This window comes from Peromyscus leucopus, chromosome 2 (genome assembly GCF_004664715.2).
Source record: "Peromyscus leucopus breed LL Stock chromosome 2, UCI_PerLeu_2.1, whole genome shotgun sequence".
In the NCBI taxonomy this organism is placed as follows: Eukaryota; Metazoa; Chordata; class Mammalia; order Rodentia; family Cricetidae; genus Peromyscus; species Peromyscus leucopus.
Genome location: NC_051064.1, coordinates 123220489 through 123245075, shown reverse-complemented (window position 1 = coordinate 123245075; position 24587 = coordinate 123220489). Strand labels below are relative to the sequence as shown.

At 44.6% G+C, this 24587-nt stretch overlaps 1 long non-coding RNA gene across 1 annotated transcript; it reads right to left on the bottom strand.

Moving 5' to 3' along the window:
- Nucleotides 1-9353: 9353 nt before the first annotated feature.
- LOC119087360 lies at nucleotides 9354-24485 on the bottom strand. Its single transcript, XR_005090770.1, has 4 exons — nucleotides 24354-24485; nucleotides 14752-14867; nucleotides 13369-13443; nucleotides 9354-9652 (listed from the first exon to the last, which is right to left on the bottom strand). It is a non-coding gene; the product is annotated as an uncharacterized LOC119087360 (long non-coding RNA).
- Between the last annotated feature and the right edge of the window lie 102 nt (nucleotides 24486-24587).

Here is a 24587-nt window from a genome sequence, read left to right as displayed (position 1 = left end):
GTACATGAAGAGCCTGAGGCTCACACAAGCAAAGGCTAAAAGTGAAAACCAACTCCCCTGCTTCTCAGATCCTGACAGAGTGACCTGTGCTGCTTTACAAACACTTAGAGCTTAAAGAGCCTGCACCCCAAATGGACACCTGGTGTGACAGGAGTCACTGTGGACAAATAGTGAGCTGCCCACCTTGTCACTCAAACAAGTACACAGAGGGCAAAATGAAGGGGGCAGGTAACTGTTCTCAACTGTGGTGAAAGTGCCCCACTCCTGCTGGGTGCAATTCTCTCTCTAAGAACCAGCCTGCTGTGTCTCTGTCCACAGAGTCTGTTCTTCATTAAAACTCTAATGTCAGTTCTGCTCTGGTGAATCTTTACCCTGCACCACAGACATTCCAGAACAACACAGCTCTGCTCAGTGACAGCCTGAGTGCTGGAGAGAGCAGCATCCATCTCACATCCTCTGTGAGCCTGGCTCCAGCCCTGGGGTCTGAAGCAGCCTTGCAAGACCTGTCCAGATTCCCTGACTGTCATTCCTCTCTGTGGTTTTCCTAACCCATTCCAAAATGATCAGCCTCAACCTGCTTCTGTCAAGATGGAAACAGGTCTTCACATGGCTAGTCCAATAATCAGTTCCCAGACTGCTCCTGACGGACCCTCTACCTGTGGTCTATTGACCTCCTGTCTTCCTTTTGCTGTTGTTGGTTGGATTTTTGTTGTTGTTTGTTTTTGAGTTGGGCTATCACTGCAGAAGGTGCAGGAACTCACTAGAATCTCACTACTGGCCTTGAACTTGCAGCCATCTACCTCCCTTTGCTCCCCAGCCCTGGGACTGCAGGTGTCAGCCCTCACTCTTGACTTGTTTCCTTCTTCAGAGAACGTTTTCTTCACTGACTTCAGGACACTGACCTCTCCTGACCTCCTCCACCCTCAGGATGTTCCCTCATGTCTCTCCTGGGCTGTTTCCTCACTGTCAGCTCCACCTCCAGAGCTGAGGTGTCCCCACTCCTGGCACAGTCACTCCTGGGGTGACCTTACCCCAGGACAGGACTTGAAATTCAAGCCAGAGGACAATGGCTCTGAACTAAATTCCCAACCTTGAAAACACCTCTGTAACACCTCCCAGATATCCGTTTGAAAAGGGCAACAGATTTACTAAATCAAAAGCTGGGTGTGCATCACATTCCTTTAATCCCAGCACTCCAGAGGTGGGACAGGGGAATCCTGAGGTCAGAGTCAGTCTGGATTACATCTGAGCCTGGTTTTGAAACTAAGTGCTACTAATTCTAAAAGGAAAAAAAAGAGCAAGGCATTGTGGCATATTTTTTGTAACTACAAACTTGGAAAAAAGGACATCAGGAGTTCAAGGTCACCTTAGGGACCCTTGACGAGAGACTTCTGCAATCCCAGCACTCAGAACATGAAGGCAACAGGATCTCGACAGATTTGGGCCTATCCTGGACTACATAGTGAGCTCCAAGACAGCCTTGGCTAGATAGTGGCACCCTGTCTTAAAATAAATACTGAAACATAATACAATAAAGAGAAAAGAATGGGGGGAAAGGTCATCCTTGGCTAAAAATCAAATTAAGGACAACCTGGGCTACATGAGACTCTGTCTCCAAAAATCAAATTAGCCAGGCATAGTAACACATGACTGTATCCCAGCACTTGGGAGGAGGAGGCTGCAAGCTGCAGGAAAATGGAATGGAATCCAGCTACTATCACAAAAGCTACTACTTGGAAAAGTCAACATCTTCTCCAAAGGTCAAGCCATGGCTTAAGAAGTCTTGATGATATTTAGCTTTTGTATATATACTAGCTAGTTCCTAAAATGGTTTTCTTGTGTGCTTCCAAGAACTCCTAACAGTGTATTTATCTAAAATGCCTATCAAGCATCCAAGGCCAAACGAAACAACACCTGTCTCCTAGGTCAGGTGGATAGCTTTATTTCCTGTGCAATTTAGGATGAGACCCTCCTTTCTTATACAACCTTACTAATAGACTCCTAACTTCTTACCTAACCACTTCTAGGAATGTAGACTGAGCATATACATCCCCTTGTTGATATACTAACCGATCATTAGCTCTCTATTGACCTCCTCCTTTACCATTCTGCTTTTGGGTTGTAAAAGAAAGCCTGGTGGTCACTGCTTGAGGAAAATTCTTACCTGCCTTTATGACCCTGTAAGAATTCAAGCCTGGTGACCTTGCTCTGTGAGAGGATTGCTATTGCTTGGGTTTATAACTGGATTCCTGAGAGACTTGGGGAGAACTGAGAGAGTCAGAGAACTGAGAGGAAGAAGGAGGATTTTTCTAGAGAACTTGAGGACAAGACAGAGGAAAGAGAACAGAAGAACTAGACGGGTAAGAACTGGAGAGAAATGGAAAAGATGGGAAGAACTAGATTGAAGGGCTAAAAGAGAGTACTAGAGGAACAAGATGGAAGATGAGGAAGAGCCAGATGGGAAAGAACACGCTGAGAAAGAACAAGAACAAGAGCTGATATGGGAAAGAACTAGATGGATGAGAACCTAGATGGGGCAGAACTAGATGAAGGAATTAAGATGGAACCTAGAGGGGACAGCAGATAAATGTAGAGAGAAATCAGGCAAGAAAGGAGCTAGGCATGAGAGCAGAATAGAAGCTGTGTAGAGAGAGAACTGACTCAGAGAATAAAGTGTATGGACTAAGGAGTTTCGTGTACATAGATTCATTTCGTTACATCAAAGATTAATTATCAGCTAGTTGTAGATTCTTCCCGGACCCTGGGAGGAGACTATTGAGAGGCTGGACCCCCATAGTCCCTGATATGTACAGGTAAGAGGAACAGAAGACCAAGGTTATCCTTAACTACATAGAACATTCTAGGTTTCAATGCACTGTAGGGGATTAAAGAAGCCAGTACACAAGGCTCCATCGTGCTGGAATGGGTAAAGACACCTGCTGCCAAGACAATGACCTGAGTTCCATCCCTGGGACCCACATAGGAGAAGGAGAGAGCTGACTCCCAAAAATTGTCCTCAGACCTCCACATGTGGTGACTTCTGCACACACACACACACACACACACACACACACACACACACACACAAACTCAGACACACACACATGCAAAATTAAATTAAATTAAAAAAACGAATTTAAAAGCCAAAACTAACAAAAAAAAACTACAAACAACAATAAAGACCCTTAAATTAAGTAGGGCCAAAAACTGAATCCAATTTTAGTTTGTTTCTGACAGGGTCTGACGATGTGTGTCACCTTGACCTCAAACTAGGATCGTCCTGTTCTGTCTCCTGAATGCAGGGATTCCTGGCTTGTGCTACTTTGTTTGGTTTAAAGGAATGATCTCTCTCTCTCTCTCTCTCTCTCTCTCTCTCTCTCTCTCTCTCTCTCTCTCTCTCTCTCTCTCTCTCTCTCTCTCTCTCTCAAGACAGCATAAACCCAGCAGTGAATAGCTCTTCCCCAGCTCTCACCAGAGACACCTGGCTCCCTCCCTTCCAGTGCACAGCAGTCCCCAAACCCAAAACCTTTGGAAAGGCAAGAGCTGCAGCATCTCTATCCTTGAGCCTTCCAGCTGTGGCTTTGCAGATGTGAACCCAGATGGGGAAAGGAAGAGGGCTGCCTGCCCTGTGCCAATCCACTTTTCACTCACCGTTGTTATACCAGAGAAAAAGACCTATTGGCCGTTGTTCTGACTGGTGAACCAGAACCCCCAGCTCCCAGGACAGAAGACAGACAGCCAGGACACACCAGGAACCATGGAACACCATCTTAGCTCAGTGACACCAACAACTGCTTGAGTTCCTGGACAGCAATCAGGGTGCCTGCAGGGACCTAGGTGACCACGCCCCTGCTGGCTGACACAGCCTGAGCATTCGCTGCACAAACCATTGCTAACACATATTTGTCAGGATTTACTACAGACCAGAAGCTGCTCTTCTGTTTTTTAATCCATCTTACACAATATTCCCATTTCATATGTAAGGACATGGAGGTGACAATTTTGGTGTCATTAAGGAATTGAACTGTGCCTCCTCTCTCTGTTCTGTCTTAGCAGACAAGAGCTGTCTGTTCTTTGACAACTGTCCTGTGGTGATGTATTGTGTCCCCCAATATATTGTGCACCCTAATAAAGTTTATCTGAGCATCAGAGGAAAATGCCTGCCACTATACTAAACATAGAGGTCAGGCAATGGTAGCACATGCCTCTAATCTTGTTACTCAGAGGCAGGGATATGTCTGAATCTCTGTGAGTTTAAGGAAATACCAGGAACCGAGCCAGGCATGGTGACAAAAGCCTTTAATTACAGCTCTAACCGTAGAGATCCAGAGGTCTGTACAGACAGACAGGAAGTGATATAGCTGAGAGAGAGAGGAAGTGAGATTCAGACAGAAAGGCACGGGTATGCAGGAAGTAGGTCTCTTTGACTGAGGATCTCCAAGTGGTTAAGAATGTGGCTGGCTTCTTCCTGCTATTCTGATCTCTCAGATACACTTTATTTTGTGCACAATATATTGGGGGACACAATACATCACCACACAGTCAAACTTACTTGGGAATGATTTTGTTCCTACTTAATTTGTACCCTTCCAAATAGAGAACTAAAATTTTTCCCTCCAACCCTAGGATGCTTTCATCCAAAGTAAACCTTGAGGTCAGGGCAGCTACATTGCCATCATTGGGAATCTTCCTTATAAAGAGCTCCTGGGACATCACTCCAGACAATCATGTGTCCCTTGTTCCCCTACATACCTACAAACCTAGATCTCACATATTCCAGAAACCTCAGATGACCAAGAGGTGACTAAATGTTAATTTGGCCACTCCTCATTCTAGGACCTGGGCTCCTTATCTTTACCTCACATTGACCCCATGTTGTGTCCCCACATCTGGGAACCCTGTCCTTTGCCCGTCTACCTCTGACAGGCAGCCCCCTGCCCAGCCAGCACCTCTTCCTAGACTCTACCAGCTGGACCACCCACCACCCAGCCCTGTACTGGGTGTCTCTCATTGTCTCTCTCAAGCATCCTCCACAGAGCTCTGACAGCTGGATGTTCCTCCTCAGTCTCACTACAAGCTTTTCTGTCAGGCAGATTACCACAGACCTCTGCTGGGTCGGCCTGTCTACCCAAATCTAAAAGTCCACAGTTTTCCCTGCTCACCAGTCTGCCTGGGTTTCCCCAATGAGACTCCACCTAACCGACTTCTCCCCAGCACATGCTCTGTCTCTGACCTCACAGATGCCTTAAACTTCCCCCAATGTTCATTCCTTGTTCTTCAGGCTATTGACCTCCTACAGCTCATTCACTCTGCTGCTATCATTCCCATCCTGGCCCCTCACAGCTCTCAAGTACACAGAACCTCTCAACAGCTCTATGGAATCTGCTCTACATCCCCTCTGGGGGACACCTCTTTGCCCAGACTGCTCTCTCCTCTAAATCCCTTCTTTGAATCTCATCCTCCTTCTAAAACTCCTCCCTCAATGCCTTTGTGAAAAATCTAGCCTGGACCAGGTGTAGTGGTTCACACACCCTTAATCGCAGCAATGGAAGACACAGGTAGGTGGATCTCTGAGTATCAGGCCAGCCTGGTCTACATAGTGAAATCCAGGACAGCCAGGGCTATAGAGTAACCTTGTCTCAAAAACCAAACACAATATAACAAACAAACAAAGAAAACAGATACACGGGGAAGGCATAGCTGAGTGGTAGAGTGCTTGCCTAGCATGTGTGAGGCCCTGAGTTCAGTCCCCAGGACTGGAAAGAAATGAATATCTGAGAAAAGTTAGAACAACTTGCATTTTAGCCAGAAAAGCAGGACACTTAAGCTTGGGGTATTGAGATGGCTCAACAGTTCAGAGCACCTGCTGCTCTTGCAGAAGACCCAAGTTTGGTTCCCAGTGCACACATGGAGTTTATAACCATCCATAACTCCAGTTCCAGGGACTCAGACATCTTCTGGCCTCTGCTGGAATCAGGCACACGTGCAGTGCATTTACATCTATGCAGGCAAAACACTCACACACATAAAAATAAACAAATGTTTTAAAACAAGGTCATAATGATAACAACAAAACCTTGGGGCTAAGGAAGGCTGGGCATGGTGGAGAAGGCTCATAAGTCCAACCCAGTTTTCACCTAACAGAGAAACCACAGCCTCTCAAGCCTTGGCTCATTAGTATTCCTTCCTTTTACCCTCTACTTGTAATATACAAACTTTGCATGCAAAGTTGAGTTTAATCACTGAATGGAATGGAATTTCACATGGGAATGGAATAGATTTATTTTCTTTAGATGCCCAGAATAATTTCCCCTTCTTTACACTGTTAGAGATTGTTCCCATAGGAGACACAGAGCTAAATTCCAACTTGATGTGAAGTTATGGCAGAATGTATACATTTACATAGGTATGACCCTACATTTATTTATCCCATGCTTTCTTGACTTATAACACACAGGTCATGTGATATAAAACCTTAACTGAATCCTGGAAACCTGAAAGAGCCAGAAACTCCCTCTGTGTTTCTAAACTGAAATCTCTTTCCCTTCAAGTCCCCCATGGCTGTCTGTGACCACAATGCTCTAGCTCTCCTACTAAAGCCCTGCTGAAGGTTACTGTGCCTTTCCTCGCTACTGAACCCGCTGTGTCTTAGAAGAGGAGAGATGGACCAGCCATGCAGATCCAGAGGAAGAGCGGTCTGGGCTGAAAAACTGAGGGCATCCTGGGATTCTATATGGTGAACTCATGAGTAAGAATGGTGATCCTTCCATCCTTCCCTCCTTCCATCCTTCCCTCCTTCCATCCTTCCCTCCTTCCATCCTTCCTCCTTCCATCCTTCCTTCCTTCTCTCCTTCAATCCTTCCTCCTTCCTCCCTTCCTGATACAACAAGTTGCTATGTAAGGGCTTTGAACTCGTACATTTCTTGCTTCTGTCTTCTGAGTGTTTCTATTATAGGTGTGACCACAATGCCTGACCAGAGAGACATTTTCTTTTTAAATTAATTATAGTATATAATTTTTATGTGTCTGGAGTTTGATTGCATGTATGTCTGTACATCGCATGCATACCTAGTGTCCATGGAGGCCAGAAGAGGGTGTCAGACCAGCTTGAACTCAGTTCCAGACAGTCATGAGCCCCTGGTTGGGTGCTGAGAGTTAATTGTTTATTTATTTAATTCTATGACTTCAGCAAGAGCAGCCAGTGCTCTTGACTAAGAAGCAATCTCTCTAGCCTGAAATTAAATTTTTTAAGATTTAAATTATTTATCAAATATGTATGTGAGGGAAGGATTGCCTGTGAGTACAGGATCCTGTGGAGGACAGAAGAGGGCGTCAGATCCCCAGGAGCTGGAATTGCAGGCAGTTGTGAGCCAACTGAGGAGAGTGCTGGGGTCTGAACTCAAGTCCTGGAGAAGAACAGTGTGTGCCCTTAACTGCTAAATCACCTCTGAGACCCTAACATTAATATGTATTATTTTCATTTACTCTGTATGTGTGTGTGTGTGTTCACACCCACACTGTGCTGTGCACTTCTGTTTGTCTGTTCTGGAAGGTGATACCTCTGTGTTATGAAAGAACAGGATGACTTTCTTATTTTTCTGTATTCCAGACAGGGTTTTTCTGTGTAGCCCTGCTGTCCTGGAACTTGCTCTGTAGACCAGGCTGGCATTGACCCCAGAGAACAACTTGCTTCTTCCTGAGAGCTGAGATTAAAGGCATGTACCACCATGATCTGGCTTTTTAAAAATTTTTCATTTGTTTTTTTTTCTTGCTTTTGGTTTTCGAGACAGGGTTTCTCTGTGTAGCTTTGTGCCTTTCCTGGACTCACTTGGTAGCCCAGGCTGGCCTCGAACTCACAGAGATCCGCCTGGCTCTGCCTCCCGAGTGCTGGGATTAAAGGCGTGCGCCACCACCGCCCGGCAAATTTTTCATTTGTTTTAAGACAGGTTGCTTTGTGTAGTCCTGGCCATCCTGAGACTTGCTATGTAGACCAGGCTGGCCTTGAACTCACAGGGATCTCCTGGCCTCTGCCTTCTGCGTGCTGGGATTAAGGGTGTGTCGTCCTGACTCGCCTTCACCACTTCTTCCTATATAAAGCCAGTGTTGCAGATCCCACTGTACCGTGCACACATCCTACTTAACAGATTCTTTTTAACGTTTTTAATGTTTTTCAAGAAAATAATTTTGAGTAGGTAATTGATACCTTGAATCTAGAAGAAGAGAAAACACTGTGCACAGAACACACACGTACTGAAGAGGGGACACGAGTGACAAGAGTCTCTGGCTATAAACCAGATTGCAGCCTGGATAAGAAGAAGCCAGGTTCCCACATCTCTCTGCTGCACCCAAGACATGCCCTCCATGACAGTCTGGATCCCTGACTGGATCTCTAATAAGACACCTTCCTCCTGCTCTCACTAGCTAAAGCTTCCTCCTCTGTAATTTCATCTTTACCCATAAAATCCTCGCTTTCCTTCAAGATCCAGAACAAACACCACCTGTCCATGACTAGCCCTGGATGAAAATCAAGTCTCCATTCCCAGTCCCAACACAAGGCAGAGTCCTGTCTTCCTTCCACAAGCCTCTTCTTCCATGAAGCACAGTGCTGAAGAGCTGCTGTCTCTGTGGACCTCACCTAATTTCTCACAAGGACACACACGCTGAAATAGAATCTGCTTAGTGGTTAAGGCAGCTGCAGCCAAGCATGAAGTCCTGAGTTCAATTCCTGGAAGTGAGTTTTGAGAAGCCAGGAGGGTGAGAAGCTAGGGTGTCTGTTAGAGGATGGGGTTCCTAGCTCTAACAGAGATGGTGATCCTCTCCTGGAGAGAAGGGTTGAGCACAGGGAAGAAGAGGGAGTCCCAAAGACTCATCCAGACAGGATACACACTCATCACCTCACAGGTCAGAGCATGGCCTTGGGTGGTTGGCTGACTGTAAGGGGAAAATCACCTTCATTTTGTTCTGGGGTTAATTGGGGGAAGAAAGAGTGGAGGGGATGGAGGTTTAGGGGAGGGAGGGAGAGAAAAAAGAAGGCAAGGTGCATTAACAAGTGAGCAGTTGGAGATACAAGCCCAGAGTTTTGAGAGTTGCCCATGCTAGGACTTGGCAGTCTGGATGAACAGGTCCTTAGTCCAAGGCAATCCACAATCCTTCACCCAGAGGACGGGAAGAGGGAGAGTGAGTGGGAGAAAGTAGAGGAGGTTAACAGACAGGGTACAAATACCTCAGACACACCTCAGGATCTAAGGGTTAGCCCTGGGTGCCCTGCTGCTACACATGTTCTTTGGGTTGACGGAGGGTCTCCTGCTCCAAGTTCTCTTGCTAATGTGGAAAAAGAAGTCAGGAGACTGGACTCAAATGCATGCGGGTTTATTTCAGAGAACCTGAGAAGAGCTCACACTAAGCAAGCATGCCTCTCTTACAGACTAGGAACCTTTCACCAAGCTAGGAGAAGAGAGGAAGGGGGCTGTGTGCTGAAGCAAGTGACTAGTTCTTCTTTGCAGACAGGGTTGGCCTTTTGCAGTTAGGTTGTGTCTCAAGAGTCACAATGGGGTGCAGAGCACTGCCGTGTTCACGATGCTTTGCACTCCTGTGGACTTGTCTTGTGATCAATCATGGTAGTTTAAGGAAGCAGGAAAGTCGCCTCATCACTCTGCAAGTGCAGTTAAAGGTTATTAGTCACTGAGACATCTCTCTAGCTCCCCTTCCTGACCCCCAAACTCACTTTATTTTTAGAGACAGGTTCTCAGTATGTAGCTCTACCTGTCCAGAAACTCACTGCTTAGACCAGGCTGTCCTCACACTCAGAGATCTGCCTTCCTCAGACTCCCAAATCCTGGGATTAAAGCCTTTGTCACTACACCCAGCTTCTCTGGTCAATTTGAACCCATTTTTATCAAAATCTTGCATCAAGGATTCCAGGAAATAGTATATTTCTAAACCCAAGTTGGGTTCTTCATTTTGTTTTGGTTTTTGGTTTGGGGGGTTTTGTTTGTTTGTTTTAGCCACTATTTTATGTATACCAAACTAGCCTCAAATTCACTAAGTAGCCAAAGCTGATCTTGAACTTCAGATCCTACTGCCTCCATCTTCTGGGGGCTGAGATTAAAGACACATGCAACCACACCAGTTTAGATGCTTCTTCTCTTTAATTGACAAGTATTTATGACACTGTTTCCTAAACTATTCTGACCCTGGGAAGAGTATATAGAGATATGGGATAAGATTGAGGGTGAATGTGGGCCATGTGTGGAGGGCAGAGACAACTTTCTGGAGTTGGTGTCTCCTTCCACCAGGGATCTGACAGTCTAAGTCAGTTGGACAGGCTTGCCTGAGAACCACTTTTAATCCACTGAGCCATCTTACCAGAACCAAATTACCCAGTGTTAATGAGGGATGAAAGCAAGGCCAGAAATATTCACTCTATTACTCTCTTTTTGTATATATTTATAATTTATTGAGAGACGCTGGTAGCAAATGACCATGGGAGTATACAGTAGTGACAACTAGAGTTCAGAAGGTCAACCTATCAGAACTAAGGCTTCTGTTAGAAGGAAAACATCACACAAGGTGTTATGGAATTACTTGACTTTTGAATGAACTGACTGTCTCCTGTTGTAAACTTCTGGTGCAATAATAGCTATGATTCTCCCCATTTACCATGCATTTCCATGTATGTGTACTTGTAATGTCATGGTAACATCTCAGTCATATGGATACACATAATTGTGGATAGTCTAGAAGATGATTTCTTATTTAACTATAAAATTTTTATGCAAAGAAACATTGAAATATGCTTCATACTAGGTCTATTGTTCTATGTGGACTGTAGACACTTAAAGGTCTTATTCTCCATCCTTTAGCCACTGACAAGATAAATATTGGCCAGACAAAGTATCGTCATAGACCTTTCACATAGCAGAATTTCAGGTGCCTGGCCTTGTTGGATTAAAACCCTTCAGAAGAATTATAGCCAACTAGATGTGATAGTGCAGGTGTCTGGCTTGGTGTATCTTAGTCCTTCAAGAGATCAATAGCACCTATGCTGCCCTAAGCTTCCTCTGCCAGCACCTCCCCACTCTGATTCAAATAACAATTAACACTTTGTATTTATTTCTACACCAGTTCTTAATGCAAGATTTTAGGCTCAGTAGTCTAATTATAAATAGGTTCTGAGATTCAGACGACTAACAGAAAAATGCTGTTAACTAACCACCGATGTCTGGATATTATTAATCACATAAAATAGTACACTTATTCTTTGCCTTTTCCTTAAATCTCTCATTGGTTTAATTTCTCTCCTTGTAACCCTTGTAGCTATCCCTTTAAGAGACAGCCAGAAAGTTCTACAACCTACAGCTGTTGTCAATCACCAATGAAGCTGACCAAGTCTTTGCCAAGTGTGACTCTTCTCAGAATACTTGTCCCTGAGGGTTTATTTTGTAGTTTTTACTTGAGTTGTTAATGAATGGATATGTATATGATTGGGTGAACAAGAAGGGAGGAAGAGGGAAAGAACTGTATAGATAGGAGAGAACAGCAGAAAGGGAATTGATGGAGAAGAACAAAGATGAGGACAGAGATGCAAAGAACTAGGCAGAATAATAAAAGAGCAGAGAGGACCTAAGTATGGGGACAGAAAAGAAACCATATAGAAAGGATTGACTTAGAAGAATAAAGTCAATGGACTAAAGAACTCAATGTGCTTAGATTCACTTGATATCCCTCAGATTAGAATCCCCAGCTGGTTGGTAGACTCTCCCACAGACCCTGGGAGAAAATCATAAAGTCTGAACTTTTAATTGTTTTTGGTAATAATTTTTCAATAATAAAAGTTAAAGTAAACAAGAGTAATGTATATACTGTATATATAATATATTATTGTATATATGCATTTCTGAATGTGTCCAGCCCTGTCGCCATCTTGAACTTCAGACACGCATTTTCAATAGCCTGAAATACAGCTCTGTTGGTTTGCCCAATCAAACTGTGCTTACAAATGAAGTCTACATCCTGTCTCTTCACACCACAGTCAAACTGCCTGCCTAAACTAACACACACACATCCTCTGTTACACCCCAGTGGCTTTCAGTTTCTGTTAATGACAATACTAATCATCCAGTTGCTCAAACTGATAACTTGGAGACATCCTTGACTCCTCTCTGTGAAGATGGTACAGCAGGCAAAGACAGTAGCTGCCAAGCCTGGCGCCCTGAGTTCAGTCCCTGAGTACCATATGGAAGAAAGACACAACTGACTCTATTAACTTGTCCTCTACCTCCACAAACACTCCATGGCACAAGTGTGACCACACACAATACATAAATAAATGGAATGAAAATAATATAAGGGACTGGAGAATTGGCTTAGTAGTTGAATGTCCACTGCTCTTCCAGAGGACCCAGGTTAGGATCCCAACACACACATCAGTCTCTTCACAGATGCCTGTACTCCAGCTTCAGGGGATCTGACACCCTCTTCTGGCCTCCCCTGCACCTGCAGACACCTGCACACTCACAGAAACACTCTCCAAGTACTGCCTGCCACATGGCTGGAACCATCTCACACCCATGAAATCCTGTCAATTAATATGGAGACAGAGACAGAGAGAGAGAGAGAGAGAGAGAGAGAGAGAGAGAGAGAGAGAGAGAGAGAGAGAGAGAGACCTAATGATTGTCCTGTGTCACAGAACTTTGCAATCCCAAGACACTTCCTGCTTCCTCATTAGTGATGGCTGGTTTTTTATATGATGAAGAAATCAGTTTGACAGGGGTGATTTAGTTAGTGTAAACAGCAGGCTACTATTTTTTTTCTTTAAATGAGTGGGTGCTGGGTGCGATGGCATGTGCTTATAATCCCAGCACTCAGAGGGCTGAGGCAGGAGTGTTGGTAGAGTTTGAGGCCAGCCTTGGCTACAAAGCAAGACTTTATCTCAAAGAGAAACAAAAATTCAAAGTATCAGGTGGAAACAGGTTAGGAAAGAGAACAGTGGGGATAAAAAAGTGAAAGTAGGGGCTGGAGAGAAGGCTCCGCAGTTGACAGCTGAGGATCTTAATTTAGTAAAATTCTCCAGGCAGTGGTGGGGCTTGCCTTTAATCCCAGCACTGGAGAGGCAGAGGCAGGCAGATCTCTGTGAGTTTGAGACCAGCCTGGTCTACAGAGCGAGTTCACAGAGAAACCGTGTCTGGAAAAACTAAAAAAAAAAAAAAATAGTGAAGTTCTAGTTTGATTCCCAGCACTGACTTGGCAGCTCACAACTGTCTGTGACTGCAATTCCAGAGACTCGGGCATTCTTTTAGACATACACGCAGGAAAAGCATACATAGACATAAAATAATAAAAACAATTTTTTTAAAAAGTGGAAGATACCTTAATGTTTAACTGCCAGAAACTGGGATCATATCTTTCATGGGAGGCATTGGGTATTTCTCAGCAAAGTCCTTCCTGGAGAAATCAAAGGTAACTGTGAGCTCTGAAGGTCATTTTGGAATGTATCAACAGTCACTTCATAGATTAAGCTATTTTATATACCAAGGGTTCCCAAACCTCAGAGTTACAGGATCTTCCTCCCGTAAGGCTGAAGACAAACCTTTCATAGAAAATAAATGAAGATGGGTCTGGAGAGATGGCTCAGTTGTTAAGAGCACTGACTGCTCTTCCAGAGGTCCTGAGTTCAATAACCAGCACCCACATGGTGGCTCACAACCATCTACAGTCTTGTCCAATGCCCTCTTAAGCATGCAGGTATACATGCAGACAGAAAACTCATACATAAAAACACATAAATAAACTTTTAAAAAAAAAGACAGAAAATAAATGAAAAGAGACTGGGGAGATGACTCAGCCAGAGAAGTGCTTGTCATGCAAGCATGAGCAACTGAGCCTGGATTGCATGCTGCCCTGTAAAAAATCCACCAAAATATCCAGGCACAGCAGTAATCTGATAATATCAGCACTGGGGAGGTAGAGACTGGAGGGTCTCTGGGGCTTTCCAATCAGCCAGGCTAGCTCAATAACAAAGTACAAGTTCACAGAGAACAGACTCTTCTTCTTCTCCTCCTTCTTCTCCTCCTCCTCCTCCTTTTTCTTCTCCTCTGTCTTTTTCTTCTTCTCCTCCTCATCCTCATCATCATCATCACATCATCATCGCCATCATCATCATGTTAACCAGCAAGTGAACACTAAGTAATTGAATATAATACAACATGTTTAAATAAGAGGGCTGGAGAGATGGTTCAGTGGTTAAAAGTGTTTGTTGCTCTTGCAGAGGACTCAAGTTTGGTTCCTAGCAACCACAATCACCTGTAACTCCAGCTTGAGATGATCCGATGCCCTCCTCTGGCCTCTGTGACATTGCACACATGTGCACATGTCCACATGATTAATATAAAATAAAATTTAAAAATTTTTCTAAAATGGTAAGGTACAGGAAGACACCCAACATTGGCCTCTGACTTCCACACTCATGATCACACATGTGCATACACAGAGGAACATGTTACACAAACACCAAGAAAGAGAGAGAGAGAGACAGAGAGAGACAGAGACAGACAGACAGACACAGAGACAGATAGATAGAGATACAGAGAGAGAATAAATTAAATTCACAAAGCTTCTTGCAGGGACATCTTAAGAATAAATATATATTCTTTTCATTGCTATGGGAGGATCCAAATCATTACAGTCAATTTATTGGCATGGAAGAAACATCAGTTGCAAGTAAGTGCTGCTGTGGAACAGAAGGATACTTACAGCATCTGGAGTTCTTTGGAAAATGTAACAGCAATGTACCCTTGCTGTAATTTAGGATCGTTAGCAAGAATCTCACACAATCCGACAGTAGCATTCAAGACCTTGTTCTCCATATCCTAAAACAGGAGCAGTGAGAAATCAAAGGTGGGACTCTGTGTAACGGGCATCTTCTCTATGAAGGAAACTGACTTAAGTCTCAAGGGGGTTTGAAGGAGAATGTCCCCATAGACTCAGATATTTAAACACGTGGTCCCCAGGTGGTGTGCTGTTTGGGGATGATGTGGGGAGGTGCAGCCTTGCTGTAGGAAGTCTATCACTGGGGTGGACTTTAAGGACTCACAGCCTTGCCTCACTTCCAGGTTGCTCTCCCTGCTTCCTGTCTGCACTGGAAGCTGTGCTCTCTCACCTTCCTTCTCCTGATGCCATGTCTTTCTGCCATGATGAACTCTTATCCCTTTGGAACCGTAAGTCCATACAAACTCTACATAAGTTGGTTTTCATCACGGTGTTTTTATCACAGCAACAGAAAAGTGACTCATACAGGGTGAGACCCTCCTGTCTCCATCAGAGTCAAGAGCAGGATGGCACATGTCTGCAATGCCAACACTCAGGGGCTGGGGCAGGGAGATCACGTTCCAGGCTAGCCTGGGCTACATAGAAAAATTCTGCATCCCAAAATCAAACCAAACCAGTTTGATACAGATTTTAAGGTAAGGTGTTCAAATGTTTGTCAAACTTGGCAGCAAACCTTTAGCTACATCTTACCTCCATCATGTTCTTCCCAATCTCTAGAGGCGGGAGATATACTCCAGCTATTGAGTTTTCAACAACCTTTCTAAGGATATTCATGTTTATCATGTCTCTTAGACAACAAAAACAATAATGGAAATCATGAATCAAAACATTACGTTTGGGGTTGGGGGTTTAGCTCAGTGGTAGAGTGCTTGCCTAGCAAACGCAAGGCCCTGGGTTCGGTCCTCAGCTCCATGAAAGAAAAGAAAGAAAATATTACTTTTTAAAGATTTATTTTTATTGTTTATTTCATGTGTGTGGGTTTTTTCCTTTATGTATGTCTCTGCACCACTTGTGTGCAGCCACAGAGGCCAGAAGAGGATCTCAGGTCCTCTGGAACTGGAGTTATCAACACTTGTAAGCTGCCATATGGATGCTGGGAACCGAAACCAGGTCCTCCAGTGCTCTTAACCACCAAGACATCTATCCAGCCCCACCAAACAGCAAATTCTAAAATCCAACATTGAATCACAATATAGTTGAAAGAGATATTAATTTGTTATTTACATATGAAGAAAATGTTAAAACACTTTGTTCTGCTAATTAAACAACTGTTTCTATAAGGGCATAAACATTGCATGCACAATAAAAGATCTGAGTTCATAACATGCAGTAGCCTGAAGTCTGAGCAGAGTGTTGGGGCAGCATTTGCTGGCACTCATGCATTACAGCATGCAAAGTGCATGTGTTTGGGGTTCAGAACCAAGGCTCCAGTGGAGCGGGAGATGCACACACTGCCAGAAGGACTCCATTCACTTCACCTTTGATATTGAATTAATTTTTGATCATTGTGCATTCAGAATACTGTTGTCACATGTTTGTCAAGCCCCAGATTCAGTTACATAATCCCCCATAGGTTCTCACCCCACAGTATAAGAAGCTGGAAGCAAGGGGGTGAGGTCAGTCTCCAGAATAAAAGAGAATATTTGTGAAACGTGTGTCTGAGTTCAATGGCCAGAAGATATAAAGAATTCTCACAGCTTTTAGTGTAATTAAGAAATAATGTGTAGCAAGGCAGTGGTGGCACACACCTTTAATCCCAGCGCTTGGAGGCAGAGGCCGGTAGATCTCTGTGAATTAGAGGCCAGCCTGGTCTACAGACAGAGTTCCAGGACAGGCTCCAAAGACAAACCCTATCTTGAAGAAAGAGAGAGAGAGAGAGAGAGAGAGAGAGAGAGAGAGAGAGAGAGAGAGAAAGGGGAAGAGGAAGGGAAGACAGAAAGAAAGAAGGGAGGGAGGGAGGGAGGAAGGGAGGGAGAGAGGGAAGGAAGGAAGGAAGGAAGGAAGGAAGGAAGGAAGGAAGGAAGGAAGGAAGGAAGGAAGGGTGAAGCTTCGTGTGGTGGTGCACGCCTTTAATCCCAGCACTTAGGAGATAGAGGCAGGAAGATCTCTGATTTTGAGGCCAGCCTGGTCTACATAGAAAGTTCCAGGACAAAGCCTGTCTTGAAAAAAAATGAAAAAAAGAAAGAAAGAGAATGGTGTGTGTGTGTGTGTGTGTGTGTGTGTGTGTGTGTGTGTGTGTGTGTATAAGTGTGTGTTGGGGGGTAGACTGAAGAGAGATGCTTGAGAGTTTAAATTGTGTACTTCTTTTGCAGAGGACACAAGTCTTAGCACTAAGATCTGGTGACTCACAATCCCTGTAATTTCAACTATGGGGGTTCAACTATTTCTTCTACCCTCTGTGGGTTCCTTCACATAAGACATTCACACAAATGCATATACATAAATATAATTTGTTAAAGATTTTTTAAAAAAATTTATTTTCTGTCTGTGAGTGTTTTGCCTCCATGTGTGTATGTGCCCTCCCTGTGTGCTTGGTACCTGAAGAGTCAAGAGGAGGGCACTGAATCCTCTGGAGATGGAGGCACAAGCAGTTGTAAGCTGCCATGCGGGGGTTGGGGGGGGACACCCAACCTGGGTCCTCTGCAAGAGCATCTAATGCTCTTGACTACTTAGCCATGTCTCCAGCCCTAGTTTTTTATAAAAAAAAAAAAAAAATCAGTTTTGCATGGTGGTCGATGCCTTTCTTCCAACATTCTGGAGGCAGAGGCAGGGAGGTTTCTGTAGTTCAAGGCCAGCCTGTTCTACATATCAAATTCCATATGGTGAGACCCTCTCTCAAAATAAATAAACAGAGCTGGAGAAATGGCTCAGCAGTTAAAGCACTGACTGTTCCTCCCAGCAACCACATGGTGGCTCACAACTGTCTAACTACAGTTCCAGGGAATCAAACACAACTCTCTGTGCACATGGTACACAGACATACATACAAGCAAAACACGCGCATTATTTTAAGATGTGTTACATTTGTTTATGCTGTGGAACATTTGCTTAATGATGCGATGACGTGTTGCATTCCTTTATGTTGCATTTGTTTAGCTCTGTGGAGCTCTTGTATAATATTAGAGAAACCAGCCTCAATATTATACTTCCCAGGGGCTCAGGAGAGAGAACTACTGACGGCGAGGACTATTATCAGGAAATATAATCGCAGCACACCGAGTTCTATAGTCCACTTGCTTTAATTCCTCTGGCATAACATCCTTTATACACAGCTTCAGTTCTGTTCTCATGTCTAGCTCCTTTCTTGCCTGATTTCTCTCTATATTTATCTACTGTCCCCTCTAGGTTCTATCTTAATTCCTTCATCTAGTTCTGTCCCTTCTAGGTTCTCATCTATCTAGTTCTTTCCCCCATCAGCTTCTCTCCCATCTCCTTCTCTCGCATCTGGCTCTTCCTCATCTTGTTCTTCCCATCTGGCTCTTCCTCACCTTCCATCTCGTTCCTCTAGTCCTCTCTTTTTGCTCTTCAATCTAGTTCTTCCCCATCTCAGCTCGTTCCTCTCAAGTTCTTACCCATCTTGTTCTTCCATTCTCTTCTCTTTTCTCTGTCCTCTGCTTTACAGTTATATATCTCCCCAAATCACAATCCTCCCCTCCACCCAGGACACTCAGCCTGAACTTCCTCAGACAGTGATTGTCCGCTATCAGGATCAAATGGAGGGTTGATAAGAATTACAAAGAGGGGCACTAGTTGTTAATTACCATTTGTGACCCAAAGGGGAAGTGACTAATGAATCAACTAAAGGCTAAATATGGGTGATGTCTAAGAAGAGGGTCTTACGTGTACAACTATAACCTTAAATGTGTTTGGTAAAGGATGTTAAAAATCTATAAGTTGCTAGGTCAATGGGAGAAAATAAAACTGTCTTCTTTTTTCCTGTGGCTCCTATCTGTCCAAGCTGTCTGCCGTTTTTCTGCAGGGTGGGGGAAAGTGTGCTCAGTTTCTAGGCAACCTGTGTACAGCTAGATGCCTCTGGTGATAGTAAAAGGGAGATCTGGAACTGGAGGTAAGGTTTGGGAAAAGAGGAAGTAAGGCTTAATTGGCACATCCGCCAGGCCTTCTCAAACAGGTAGCCTGGATGCTTAAGTCTGTTCTAGAGAGTACAGAGGTATCTCTGATAAGGTACTTTCCTCCATCCGGTGATGGACCTGGCCAGATGCTACCAATAATGATAATTACAGCGAGGCTTGAACTGGGAGTTCTGGCTGAGCATAGCTGTTAGCACAGAAGTTTATCTAAATATTCCTAGAAGTGGTTAGGTAAGTAGCTAGAGGTCTATAAAGTTAGTAAGGCTGTAAGAAAGGAGGGGTCTGAGCTAAATTGTGTAAAGCTATTACTTAATGTCTACCTGACCTAGGCGGTGTCCCCTTGTGGAATTTACCTTAAGTCAGGAGACTTGCATGTGGGCTGTTATCATTGTTAGTCCACCTGGGACTAACAATGGGCGCCCACCTGGGTGGTGTTTCCTGTAGTCCTTGAAAGTGGCCAAGGGAGATAATCTGATTCCAGAGAAAGCCTTTCCTGAGGCTGTTCTCCAAATACCTGGAATGTGTATGTCCAGAGAGTGATCAGTCTACACTGTTAGCCCTTCTTAGGGAAAAGTCAGTTGGGAAAGCTATAAAGGCACACATGATTTTCATAACAGAATACAGCTGATATATAACAAGCCAAGTAACACCAAAAACTCCTTGGGATTTGGCTTCCTCTGGAGGAATTCCCTGATCCCTCCAGGTAGTGACTTTGCCATAACCAGCTGAGTTCTTATGATATATTCTGCGGCCCGCAGCAGGAGCTGTGTTACTTTCGTGTCTAACACAGGTCTAATAAAGCTGAATGGCCGATAGTGAGGCAGAAGAAAAGATAGATGGGGCTGGCAGGCAGAGAGAATAAATAGAAGGAAAAATCTGGGAGGAAAAAGGAAGAGCAAGAGAACAAGGAAAGGAGGATGCTAGGGGTCAGCCATCTAGCCACAAGCCAGCCATGGAGTAAGAACAAGACATACACAAGTAAGAAAAGGAAAAAACTCAATGGCAAAAGGTAGATGGGAGTATTTAAAGTTAAGAGAAGCTGGCAAGAAACAAGCCAAGCTAAGGCTGGGCATCATAAGTAAGAATAAGCCTCTGTGTGTGATTTATTTGGGAGCTGGGTGGCAGAAACCACAAAACAGAAAAAAAAAACTCATTAGTACACATAAAATAAAAAATAAATAAATCTCGAAGGCATCAAAATAAATAAAATCATAAAGAAGGAAATGGAAAAGGATGAAAAGACATGTCTCCAAGAAGACAGGAAATGGCCAACAGCACCATAGGTCTTTAATAATATGCAAAACAGCAAAGTTCTGATTCAGACCTGACAGACTTTGAGTACATGGAGAATAGGAACACTTGTGCCCTATTGATGGAAAAGTAACAATGCAACCCCTGTGAAAAAGTATGGAACTGCCTAACAAGTAACTAAGCATGTAATTACCCAGTGACCCAGCAACTACATTCCTACCTTTACACTCAAGAAAAATGAAAACATACATCCAGATAAAACCTTACACAAATGGTGGCAGTAGTGTTGTGGTAATAGCAGAATGTAGAAACATCCCAAATATCCATTTCAGGATAAGTAACACAATGGAATACTGTTGATGCATGAATAGGAATAAGTACTGAGGCATGATGCAACCTGGATGAACCTCAAAGCATGTTCCATACAATAACCCCACAAAAAAGACAAATTATCTGCTCCCTTCCCTTGTTTGTTCAGAAAAAGAAACCCCACGGCATAGGGAATAGAGGGAGGTTATCAGCAGTGAGAGGAGGGGGAGGAAATGATGAATTAACTCATATGGAGGTTTGCCTGGTGCTCACAGTTCTGAAACTAGAGAGAAGCTGTGGTTGCCTCAGCTGGTGAACAGGCTCAAGGCCACCTAATTGGGCACTGAAAATTGTGAAGCAGATGTCCCATGAATTTCCTCTCAGCAGGAACAGATAAAAGAACACTTCCTGTGTAGCTCTGTCTGTCAGGTGCTAAGAAGTTGGAGAAGGCCATGTGGAGCTGGAGAAGTAACCACGGTGACAGAGTGCTTGCCCAGCATGCACCAGGCCCTGGGCAGGACCCCAGAACTGTGTAAAGTGGACAAGGGGGCACATATAACATCCCAGCACTTGGCAGGCAGAGGGAGGAGGATTAGAAGTCAAGGTTATTCTCGGCTGATCATCACATTAATAAAAACAACAAAGGAGGAGGCAGCTGTGCTAACACAAATCTGTAATCTCATCACTCAGAAGACTGAAGCAGGAGGATTGCCAGGACCAGGATGAGGTACATGAAGACCCTGTGGCACTCACAAGCAAAGGCTAAAAGTGAAAACCAACTCCCCTGCTTCTCAGATTCTGACAGAGTGACCTGTGCTGCTTTACAAACAATTAGAGCTTAAAGAGCCTGCACCCCAAATGGACACCTGGTGTGACAGGAGTCACTGTGGACAAATAGTGAGCTGCCCACCTTGTCCACTTTAACAAATACACAGAGGGCATAATGAAGGGGGGCAGGTAACTCTTCTCAACTGTGGTGAAAGTGTCCTACTCCTGCTGGGGTGCAATTCTGTCCCATTAAGATTCAGTCTCCCATCTATGCCGTGGTGACACATGCTTTTAATTCCAGCACTCAGGAGGCAGAGGAAGTCAGATATCTGTGAGTTCAAGGTCAGCCTGTTCTACAGAGCGAGTTCCAGGACAGCCAGGGCTTCACAGAGAAACCCTGTCTCCAAGAAAACATACAAAGAACCAGCCTGCTGTGTCTCTGTCCACAGACTCTATGGTTCATTAAAATTCTTTTGTCAGTTCTACTCTGGTTAATCTCTTATCCTGCTCCACAGACATTCCAGAACAACACAGCTCTGCTCAGTGACAGCCTGAGAGCTGGAGAGGGCAGCATCCATCTCACATCCTCTGTGAGCCTGGCTCCAGCCCTGGGGTCTGAAGCAGCCTTGCAAGAGCTGTCCGTATTCAGTGACTCTGACTCCTCTCTGTGGTTTTCTTTAACCACTTGCAAGAAGATCAGCCTCAAACTGCTTCTGTCAAGATGGAAACAGGTCTTCATGTGGCTAGTCCAACAATCAGTTCCCAGGCTGCTCCTGACAGACCCTCTACCTGTGGTCCATTGACCTGCTCTCTTCCTATTTGCTGTTAGGGTGGTGGTGGGGTTTTTGTTGTTGTTTTTGTATGTTACTTTTTGAAGTGGGGTATCACACCAGAGTGTGCAGGAACTCATTAGAATCTCACTAGTGACAAATTGATCCACCCTGGCCTTGAACTTGCAGCCATCTACCTCCCTTTGCTCCCCCAGCCCTGGGGCTGCAGGTGTCAGCCCTCACTCTTGGCTTGTTTCCTTCTTCAGGGAACGTTTTCTTCACTGACTTCAGGACACTGACCTCTCCTGACCTCCTCCACCCTCAGGATGTTCCCTCATGTCTCTCCTGGGCTGTTTCCTCACTGTCAGCTCCACCTCCAGAGGCTGAGGTGTCCCCACTCCTGGCACAGTCACTCCTGGGGTGACCTTACCCCAGGACAGGACTTTAAGTTCAAGTCAGAGGACAATGGCTCTGAGCTGAAGTCCCCATTCATGAAGACACCTCTGTAACAACTCCCAGATGTGGGAAAAGGGCATCAGATTTACGAAATCCAAAGCTGGGTGTGCCATCGAATGCCTGTAATCCCAGCACAACAAGGAAGAACAGAGAGATCCTGATTCACAGTCAGCCAGGACTACTCACTGAGCCTGGTTTTGATACAAAGTGCCCCTCACTCTTACCCCAAAATGTGCTGGGCATAGTGATCCACTTTTCATAACCCCACAACTTAGAATGAAGAAGGAGGATCAGGAGTTCAAGGTTACCTTTGTGACCTTGGACTTGAGGCTCCTGTAATCTCAGCACTCAGAATGTGGAGGCCAGAGTATCATTATGGAATTGAGGCTAGCCTGGACTACATAGTGAGGGTCAAGACAGATTTGCTAAATAGTAAAAGTCAGTCTTAAAGTAAATACTGAAACAAAATAATATGTATATGCATATATACACATATATATGTATGTATATATATATGTGTATATATATGTATATATATATATGTATATATATATATGTGTATATATATGTATATATATATATATATATATATATAGAGAGAGAGAGAGAGAGAGAGAATCAGAGAGAGAGAAGGGGGAAGTGATCCTTGGCTACATATCAAATTAAGGACAACCTGGACTACATGAGACTATGTGTCTCAAAATCAAATTAGCCAGGCAAGGTGACAAATGATTGTATCCCAGCACTTCAGAGGTAGAAGAAAAGGAATAGGATTTCAAGGGCATCCTTAGCTACATAGAAAGTTCTAGGTTTCCATGCACTGTATGGGATTAAAGAAGCCAGTACACAAGGCTCCATGGTGCTGGAGTGGGTAAAGACACCTGCTGCCAGGATAATGACCTGAGTCGCATCCCTGGGACCCAAGAAGAAGAAGGAGAGAGCTGACTCCCAAAAATTGTTCTCAGACCTCCACTTATGCTGACCTGGGCTTTCGTGCATACAAGGGTGTCTGCACACTGACACACACACTACACACACACACACACACACACACACACACACACACACACACACACACCAAGTACTCCTCAGATGTTCTCATCCTTTATAAGCTTCCCCATCTTGGTAAATCACTTTCTAATCATCCCAGTCCAATTCCCTGTCCTCACACCAGTCTTGAGAGCCCCAACAGACATGTCCACCCTCTCTTCCCTGCTCCCTCTGCTCCTACTACACTGGTCTGGACACTTACATGCTCAGCTCAGGGCCTTTGCCTCTGCTGTTCCTTTGACCACACATCCATATGGCATCTTCCCCCATCCACTTCAGATCTGCTCAGCTGTCACTCTCAGGGTACAAGCTCATGCTCACACCTCCAGCTCTGTCTTCTTCCAGGCTTTCTGTCTGTCTACACTGCACTCATCACCATTTGACACATTTCCCCTATTTCTCTAGAGTGTGTTTCCCCACTGGAAAGTGAGTTCCAGAACAGACAGTTCAGTCTGCTTCCTGCTCAGGTGTAGTCGTGCTGTGTGGTGACTGTATAAAGGACGCACAGGTAACTGGTAGATCTCCATTCAGAGAGTGGAGGAATGAAAGTATGAGTGTGCCGCCCAGCTCTGCAGGGACCGCCGGCCTGACTGTCAGGTGCTGCTGGCTGATGCCATAGCTGCTAGGATTTTAACAAGGGCAGCATAAACCCTAGCAGTGCACAGCTCTCCCTGAGCGCTCACCAAAGACACCTGGCCCCCTTCCTTCCTGTGCAGAGGGGTCCTCAAACCCCAAATCACTATCCTCACTCTTCTAGCTCTGGCTTTGAAAATTGGAACCCAGACTGGGAAAGGAAGAATGTCGCCTGCCCTGTGCCCATCTACTCCTCACTCACCTATCCCATGAAAGATCACCAGAGGTATTGATGATTCTGTCTCTGAGTCCACACTGCTCAGCTCCCAGGTGTTGCAACACCAGGACAGAAGACAGCCAGCCAGGAGCCACCAGGAACCACGGAACACCATCTTAGCTCAGTGACACCAACAAGTGCTTGTGTCCCTGGGTGGCAATCAGGTGCTTACAGGGACCTAGGTGACCACGCCCTGCCAGATGCCACAGCCTGAGCATT